Below are 9,587 nucleotides of genomic sequence, written 5' to 3' on the forward strand. Positions count from 1 at the left end.
AAACTACAAAAACACTGCAGTAACCATTTAGGCAGCCATTGATGTCTGTGGCTCCCTTTCTAAATCCTACACATTTTTATGGTCACTTGCAATTTTCAGCGCCTCGAGCCCCCCGTGGCCACAAAACTTCACAACACATTACACAGTCTTATTAATTTTACACTTAAATTGACAAAATTAAAGAGGTTTAGCTGTGTGTGGGCTCCTAAACGAATGAGTACGCATGAATGAAGCCTACAAAATAAGCTCAGTCAGATTTTGAATTCTTAGTGGGCAACTGAGACCTATTCTTATCTTACATACCCAAATCCGTTCCAGCGCAGGAGAAAAACTGGAGTGTGTCAGCTCATAGTCTTCTCATCCAGTGTGCCTACGAGCTTATTCGGGTAAAGATATCCTTCTCAGTCAGATCTGGCTTTGGGTCCAGGAAAGAGGTAAAAATATATATATATATAATCGCCCCGCAGGAGTAATCAGACTCAAGAACAGGTTTTGGGTAAAAGCAGCTGGTTGCACAAACTGGGGTAAATTTGAGGCTGCATATGTCGCAGTTCCTTTTCCCCCATTTAACTTCAGGAGCGGACAGGATCTAATTGTGCGACCCGCGGTGATTGCGGTGATCAGCGTTGCTCTCCAGCAGACACAGCCAGGTGGTCAGTGGTTTGCGGTGTCTTCCAATAGAGCGGGTCCCGAAATCAATGCTCATCTCCCGTACACGTCCTGAGAAAACCGGCGTTTTTTTTCCTCCCTCTCCCCCGGCTACCTGTTAAGGTGAAGGCGCCGACGAGGTGAACGCAAAAGGAGACACTCGTGTCCCGTCATGTTTCAAGTTCACAGAGCTCCATCAGTAATCAACCGACGCAGACACAAGGTTAAAAAAAAGATCATGAAGGCATCTATGCAAAAACAAGAAAAAGAAAGAGGTTTGGAATCTCAGGGTCGATCCTACTTGGAGATACCACCCTAAATAAAAAGGCTGTTCAGAGTGACACCGATTCGCAGCGTGTTTGTGCCGTTTATCCTTGCACTCTCACTCCCAGAGCAGAATATCTTGCACTAACTCTCTGTAAACCCATAGGAGGGGTGGTGAAGTACACCACACCGACGCCCCCCACCCCGCCGACCCTCGCCATTGGACACCGCCCCTCTCGTTCAGTGGCGTCGGCAACCCGAGCAGCATCAGGATTGGCCCTGAGTCACGTCACTTAATGCGGACCGGAGGGCTGTCCGCGGTGAGATGCTCTGTGAAGATGCTGCAGGCTGCGGAGACGCTTAACCAAAACCCCGAGGCTGGAGGGGGATGATGATGACGATGATGATGATGAAGCTGCTAGCGCTGCTGATGATAATGTAGGGGGAAAAAGAGTGTCCGTGCTCTTGCTTTTATACTGTGGATGATTATGTAAAGGCAGATAGCAGTCATTGGCTCTGAAGGGACGCATCAAAAGCACAAGCCAACCTGTTAGGCTGTTGTCAGGTAGGCTACACTAATTGGGGTGGACAGAAAAAAGCCACAAGACTGAAGCACATTAAAAAGATGCACTACAACGGTTTCCCGTGGACATGACTCCCCAAGAATAAACAGAAGCCTTTACAATACAAGCTTTGTGTGAGAGTCACTAATAATTGGACTCTAGACAGAGAAGCCGTTGTCTAAGCATGTTTGCACGGGGTGGATCCTCACGCTCTGTCCGCCACACTTCAACCTGCAACCTGCAGCCAGTCATCAGCATTTGTCCGTAAGAAATAACCTTGACAGTTATCTCAGTCATCAAAGCTATAGAGCAGCATGTGGCGCGTGCTCTTTGCGTAATGGGCGAATTGCAGTTCTTTTTAAGTTTACTGCCTCGTGCTAGGGCTGTGATGATCTGAGGAGGCTGTGATGTGACTTTGGAATTGCCCGTAACTGCAGATGATCTTACTTGACAAGTTTCAAAGCAACAAGAGGAGGCTGAACTGTGTAAGTGAGCCGAGTTCCCCCCCACAAAAAATGACGAGTCAGAAGTGACACGGGGTAACTAGAAAACAGCAGGTTTAATAAAATGGAAATCAGAGTCAGCCATACAGATCCAGCCATTTAATACCCACTGCCATCCAATCATTACTTAATTTCAATGCAGTAGATAACCCTCAATTTCATCCACGGCTTTCTGTCTGTGCTGCTGCTGCTGCTGAGAGAGGCAAGCTGTTGAGCTCAAAGGCTGATTAGCCTGCCATGGTGAACACTGCCATCTTGAGGCGGACCTTCACAAATACCTGAACTTTGCTGTAATTTTTAAATCTTCACCATGCATAACCAACTGGCACATTTCATGAATCAAGACTCCAGTTCATGCTTTTCAACAAGTGTGAGAAGTGACCACAGAGTGAATGACACGATTAGTGACTCAGTAAGAAGCAAAGTGTGAATGAAGGGGCAGCAAAAGTGAGAATAAGCCCCGTCATGGGCAAATGGTGATAATATTGATGCAAAGGACATGGGACCCACACTGTCGAGGTGAGAACTAGGCGGCAAATGTCCCCTGAGAGGCTGGCTTATTGCCTGGTCAGCAGTCCATTAGCTCAACCAACCTGGTGGCCTGACCTTTCTGCTTCTGGATCCAGCCATCAGTGTCCTTTGCAGAGAGAGAGCAGCAAAAGGAGTGATCTGTCACTTCAGTTTAAAGTCTGATGCGCTGATGTGGAGGATAGAGTGACAACATAACTGTGTACAGTGGTACAGAGTCATTTCGAGTTCAACGCTTGCTTTTACTTGCTCGCTGGGAGTGTGTGTGTCTTGAGTTTTTCTGCAAAACAAGAATACTGCCAGGTCTCTAAGGTGTGCTGTGATTGGAGGCACTGGACAGAAAGTACGCTTTGATGGCCAAAAATACCAACATCTTGTAAAGTAATTGTTAAGACAACCATATTCATCACCACTTCTATCAAATCTCCAGAGATGTGTTGTGGTCTTATTTATTGCACCTTAAAGATAAGTTCAGCTTTACGAATGAAGCAATCTCTATCATTACTATCGTGATTGGTTTCCACTGTGATTATGTGTCACACGACCTTGGCTCAGACACCAGAAGGGGTTCACATCAGCAAATGCTGCAACTGCACAGCTCCTAATTCCAAATTTACCCTGTCTCTCAGGTTTGTTATCTCCTTATTTAGTCTGTTTTGAACTGGCTGCAGCTAATGTTTCTGCCAGTCAAGTAACTGACAAGTGCTGAATAATGTAGTATGCTAATATATGCTCTAGGTCTTGTGGTGTACCTCCGACAATCTCACATTGAAAAGAGAGCCTAAGGGAAGTGTCCAAACCTAAGGCCTTATAATTCCCGGTATACCAGGTGCAGTCAATCACACCATTCACCTTGGTTTGATTCTCACACTGACTTATTGACTTGTTCATGCTGTTGAATTGGCTTCATGAATAATACAAGGAACAAATATGTTTATCTTTCCTGTCCATTAAAGTACAAGGTCAAACAGGTAATTTATGTATTTTCTAACTTAAACAAGGTCTGAGGAGCTGGTGCTGGAAAATTTAAACAGTTGGTGTCACAACTTTAGAGGTGTTACTAGAAGCAGCAAATGTGGCTGAAAGCTGAAGAAGAGTCCTAAGGTATAGTTTGTCTAAGTGTTATTATTCCCTTTATAAAACAGTTGTCAACACCTGACATTTTATTTGGAAGTTTTTACTCCAATATAAGGAAGTAATTTGCCTATGCTGTGCTATCACTTGGATTTGGGGGTAACATTATGTCACCTTTCAAGAACACTGTTGTTGCTAGAACATGATGTTTTAATAGCAATATTCCCAGTGAGAAAATTGTTCTCACTGTGAGGATAGTCTCACCGAGAATATTGTTTACAGCTGTTATGGAGTTCTTTAGAATGACAAATTTTGTCCAGGAGAAGAACAAGTTCCAGAAATTCAATTTAAAAAAGTTTCCATCTTTCAATGCGCAAGTTATGCTTTAACATAATTGGGGTTATCCTCTGTGAGAGCTCTCTAGTGCAGGTGAGAACAACGCTTTCGGTTGCGAGAAGCATTCATAAAGCAGAGGCCATTTTAGACTTGTTCAGAATTTTCTATCTCTTTCCACATTGTTTGCATGTTCAACATAGTGTAAGGCAAGGCAGTCAAAAGAACTGTAATTATGTCCCCTGTACCATCTAAAATGATTAAATAGAATACTGTACATCCTCTTAAAAGAAACAAATTGTATGAATACCTATTTTTACTCTTTACTTCCCACCTTACTGTATTCAGCTGACTAACAGAGAAAAACATCAGTGGGGCCATTATCACATGAGCTGAATCCTGCTGCTTGAGATAGTGTACCACTTGCCAGCCAAGCAAGTGTTAGCACTTAAAATTGGACTTTGGCAATTTAAATAATTGGCAATAATCAAATCTTTTGTATAGTTTTACTCATGAGTAAAAACTTTCCCATAGACACTTTTTTTTTTTTATCCCACAAGTGCATCGGTTTCATTTGTTCCTTGTCAATACCACAACTACCAGCCACCACAACTGCTGATAAAAATTTAGGCCTTTTCCCTTAAAACACTTTTGCCAGTGTGACTTCTCTCAAGAGTGGTAATGACCCAGTGGATAATTGGCATCACACATGCTATGGACCCTGAATACTAATCAGAGCTTCTAATCAGGCATTTCTGACTTAAAAGTTTAGATACATGGGAGTGAAATTTTAGATAGGAAATGTCTCTCATTTCCTTTGAAGGGAATTTCACTGAAATAAAACTTTGAATTCCCTTGAGGAAGTGATATTGTATCTCTTAACAAGGTAGTAACAAGGTACTTTGATATGTTCAGGGACAGAACTTTACAGCTGTGGGCTTATGAGTTAAAATGTAAATGCTTGCTCAAGGTAATTTTTTTGATTCACCATATGGCAGCTGCAAAGACGACCCATGGTTACGGCTGAGCTTTCCTAATTATCAGAAAACCATATTAAAGACATTTTTCATGCATCAAGCACATCCTTTACTGCCTGGCGGTTGACATTTAAGAAGTATAATGTCATTCAAAATAATCTTTTGAACATTGATTGACATGTTGTTTGATCAAAAAAGATATCCCAGGTGGATTAGACTTTTAAGATCCCCAAAGTGCAAGGTATCCCTTATAAGAAATGCTTCTGTCTTCTCCCTCTGACTGTAATTTGCTCTCTCCCTTTGCTTTCCGTCTTTCCTCATTTTTTCTTCTGCCTGACACATTTGAATCACATATCACTTTCCAGGCTGTGCACCGAAAAAGGTCAAACATTCCCTCCCATTCTCTTTTCTTACTGATGTGAAAGCCAGAAGCCTGCCTGTAGTGGCTGCTGAAATGGATCCTGGTCAAAACTGCTGCAAACCAGGGAAAGAAAGTTGAGCAAGATTCTTCTCTGCACAGGCTGATTTGACCTTGTGTAGTATGAATGAAGAGATAGCAAGTTATAAGATACTTGACATGCACTCCAATACCAATACTTTTTCAGGTCCTGTCAAACTGAGTAGTGTATTTTTGACAGTGACAACATGTGCTTAAAGTTTGTCTTTATAACATTTCAGCAGAGGCTTTAAAATACACTGTATTTCTCAGATATGTCTGATTTACAGAATCTCACTTTCTCTGTCTCTATTCTGAGTACCTAGCTGACATTTATAAATGCAAGACCCCACAGCTTTGAAGTGTCTGTTTATTCTTGCCCATACAATTACTATTTTCAGTCACTGACAAGCAATTAGATATCATCAGTGCAGAGGTGCGTTAGCACACACCTTTTATTAGGCTGTGAAATTTCCAGTATTACGTGAAGAAATGTTTCCACATGATGTTGCATGTGCAACCACTGACGTACGGCCATATCTCTTTAAATGTCTGGATCAACCTGTGAATGTAATGCACATCGAGCTCATTTATTTCTAGTAGTAATTATGACTCTGGCAGTGAAGACAGCTCATGACAAGAGGGAAGATGGCAAGAAATGCGTATACGTATACTGAGATTCTAATGTGTCATTCTAAAGGTCAGACTTCTACATGGCAGTTTTTGTCATGCATTAGCCAAGCAGCTTCCCATTTACTAAGAGGATGTGGCTAATTAGTCATTTGCACAGCACTGGGCTTCTTTACTTTTTCTGTTATGCATAGAAACTGTACATAGACTCAGATATGAGGTGTTTTAGCCTGCTAATCATCCTGATTTTCCACATCTTTGTGTTCATATACTTTTTCCACAAAAATTGATTAAATCAGTGATAATGGATGGGCTGCACAGCACAGCACAAAATGAGGAAACTCAAAGAATCCTGCATAAAATTTGTTCAGTTACTACTTAGATATAAGTCACATGGTCAGGCTCTCAATCTGAGGTTCTTGTGCAAAGTTTCAAACCATTCAATGAGCCAGTTTTATGCTTGGTAAGTAGCTTTGGAATTACGCACTTTGCCGATATTCAATAATCACTAGATTTAAATATTAAACTGTGATTAATCTATTACTCTGTATTTCTTTTCACTATTATGCATCTTGAATCTCAATTATGGATTTGTAGTCCATTTGAATTACTTAATATTAGACTACAAAGTTTAAAGCACATTTAATCAGGCTAAATATAAGTAACATGCAACTGTCTATTGGATAAATCAAAACAAATTTAAAAAACATAATTTTTGGAGATTGTCATTGTTAGAGAATTTCTGCTAATAAACCTGATATGTGGAAAAAATCAGACTACAATAAAGATGCTGTTGTGCGGTCTGGGTGAAAAATGTCTTTAATCACATTCAACAAAGATACAGAAAGAAAAAAACATTTTAAGACCCCACAGCTGAAATATAGAGAGTTACACTGTCAAAATACTAAGGTTATTCTGTAGGTGTGCAGTCACTGTTGCAGCTGCACTTTTATGTAAAATACACCCACTTATCAGTTTTAATCATTGGTCTACAACAGAGAGGGACTCATTCCCTCAGAATGAGGTGCCACAGATTTGTCCTGTAATTATAAAACTGAATTCTGATGTTGGGAATGGACACTGGTGTAAAGAAACAGCGAGCAAAACAAATGAAAATGAGAAAGTGTCTCTTAAACTTAGGTGAATGAGGCTCTTCAACAATGACCCTGACCCCAAGTCTTTTCCTGTTCATACCGTATTCACATCATATTTACTAATTTCCACCTTGTAAATACCCCTCAAGTGGTAATTATAACAGGGTGTTTTGTATTCCTCTGAAAGAGCTGATATGCTATATCCAAGTTGGCACAAAATAATATGTCTGGAAAGCTGACAGACTAGTCTGCCTAATGGCAACCATCAAGCCAACTATACCTTCATTTAATGCTAATTTGGTAAATGAACACTTTTCTTTCCCTATATGACCATCTCCTATTATACAACAATAGCTAATCATGCTCATTATTTCATCATGGTAGAACTTTCTATTGCCACCTTGTCTATTCTATTCTATTCTGTTCTATTATTACTTATGTAGTACTGGTAACACAGTATAGTATAGTCCTGAGTTTGATGAGATATTTAATATTATAGTAAACACATTGCATTATTATGTATGACAAACATAATTAGCAAAAAAAAAAAATTACATGACCTTGCTGGATAATTCAGTTTAAGTTGTAGAAAAAGGTTGTTTTTCTGTGTTTTTGCTGCATGCCAACACATACCAGTAATTTACTTTTGTTGAGGAAATGTCAGGGTGACTCTACACATCATTTTACAGGCAACACAAGCTTTTAGCATTCAAATCACTGCCCAGAGTGATAAGGTATTATCAGATGACAACATACAATTTATGTTTAGCAAATGAGAGGCAGAATAGAAAATGTCACTCTCCCCCATGGCTACATTTCCAAAAAGCACAGATTCAGCTGTTAAAATAGTGTCATGTGTTGTTGTCATTCATTTTGCATGGTGTGATGTCTGATGCAGGGGCTGCCAATAATCATGTTTACACGGTGAATACAGCAAACAGCACCACGTAACTGACCAAAGGGCACTTAAAGGCTAATTCATAGTTTCGTCATATGTTCATATATGCAGTACACTGTTTGGTTCTCTGCCCTGAGAGTTTCTTATCTCTGAGGTCTCATTCAGCCATTAATAGCAGTCAATTGTAGACCCACAATCTGGCTGAGATGTGCATTGCGGTTGTCATATCTTGCGAAAGCTCACGAGAGACATATATGTTTCTATGAGAAACCCTAAAGTTATGTTGTTTGGATGATTTTTATTGACAGTGCTGCAAAACCATAGAGTAGAGTCTTTAAAGTTTATCTTGATGTCTGTTTTACCTAGTAATTTACTTCTTTCATGAACCGTATATTACACCTTACTTTCTGTTGTGTATAAACGTCTCTCACAGATGAGATAGAAAACCACGTTTTGAGCTAAGAGAATACGTGAATGCTATTTTCAGTCTTGGTGACCCTATTAGGTCTGAGCATGGCTCTGTTAGAAATGAGCACTAAATATCCCCACCATCCATCCATTCATCCATTCATCCATCCATCCATCTATCCATCCTCCGCCTCTCATCCATGCCCGGGTCTTGGTGACAACAGGCTAAACAAGGTACCTTTCCCTGAAAACCATTTGCTATTTTATCCATAATAGATACTTAAATTTAACTATTACCTCCAGCCTTTAAGGGGCTGCAGCTGGTGAAGACGTCTGGAAGAGGAATCACAGGTGTGGAGCAATGCATTTCGCTTTCTTCCCGTCACAGGTTTTTATTCTGCAACCTGGGACAACCAGTGAGACTGCTCTGTGGGGATTCAGAGGAACGTGTGACTGTAATTGTTTCCTAATGAGTTTCCTCTCCCCACTAACTGAAGATCACATTGTCTATTACGATCTATGGTTTACACACACCAACATCAGCAAAATGCAACAACAACTGTTGACTAATGAATTGTGTTCTTCCTATAAAACATCCATAATAAACTCATAAGCAGTGAATTACATGGCCCCTTCCTTCATTTGGATGTCAGTCTGTTGGTTTTTTGCCAGCCTGCTGCAGTGTTCCTACATTTCTTTATGAGGTAAGACTGTTTCTAGGCATACAAGTGTAAACAACCGTGGTAAAAAAAAAAAAAAAAAAAGTAGCTGGACCAATACAAATCACAACAAAAACAGAGCATTGACTGGCTACCTAGCTTTTAAAATCACAGTTAACTCTAATGTAGCTCTACAGGACAAGAAATATCTTATTCATCTCTTTTCTGGTTGTTCTCTTACTATGGCTCTCAAGGCACAGAATTCAAGATTCAAGTATTGGGGGGGGTGGGGGGTGGTGCAACTTTAAGTTTCAGTTTTATTATCTCAAAGGGTTGTAGCTTATTGCTGTCACCCATGTGTTTGATACATTGGTTTAAATGTTATAGTCAGGTCTACAAACATCTTGTACCTGCCTGTTTATGAGCTTCTCGTGGAGTCTCTGTCAGAATAAGATGCATTGTGGATTTATATTCCATAAGCAGCTTCCTCTATATATTGTATGTAACAGTATCCTTGTTTCTACCAGGCAGAGGGTTGTATTGGAAAGTTTAGATTTTGGTGTTTTTCTTGA

General features: G+C 40.3%; 1 protein-coding gene across 2 annotated transcripts in view; it reads right to left on the minus strand.

Annotated features, from left to right (window-relative positions):
- Window positions 1-1,135, minus strand: part of LOC108887991 (protocadherin-9) — a 183,126-nt gene extending 181,991 nt beyond the window's left edge. For both annotated transcript variants that reach the window (XM_018683761.1, XM_018683759.1), the window contains exon 1: window positions 304-1,135. The gene's annotated coding sequence lies outside the window, so the exon portion shown is untranslated. The remainder of the gene's footprint in view (window positions 1-303) is intronic.
- Between the last annotated feature and the right edge of the window lie 8,452 nt (window positions 1,136-9,587).

Source organism: Lates calcarifer, linkage group LG2, assembly GCF_001640805.2.
Source record: "Lates calcarifer isolate ASB-BC8 linkage group LG2, TLL_Latcal_v3, whole genome shotgun sequence".
Taxonomy (NCBI): Eukaryota; Metazoa; Chordata; class Actinopteri; family Centropomidae; genus Lates; species Lates calcarifer.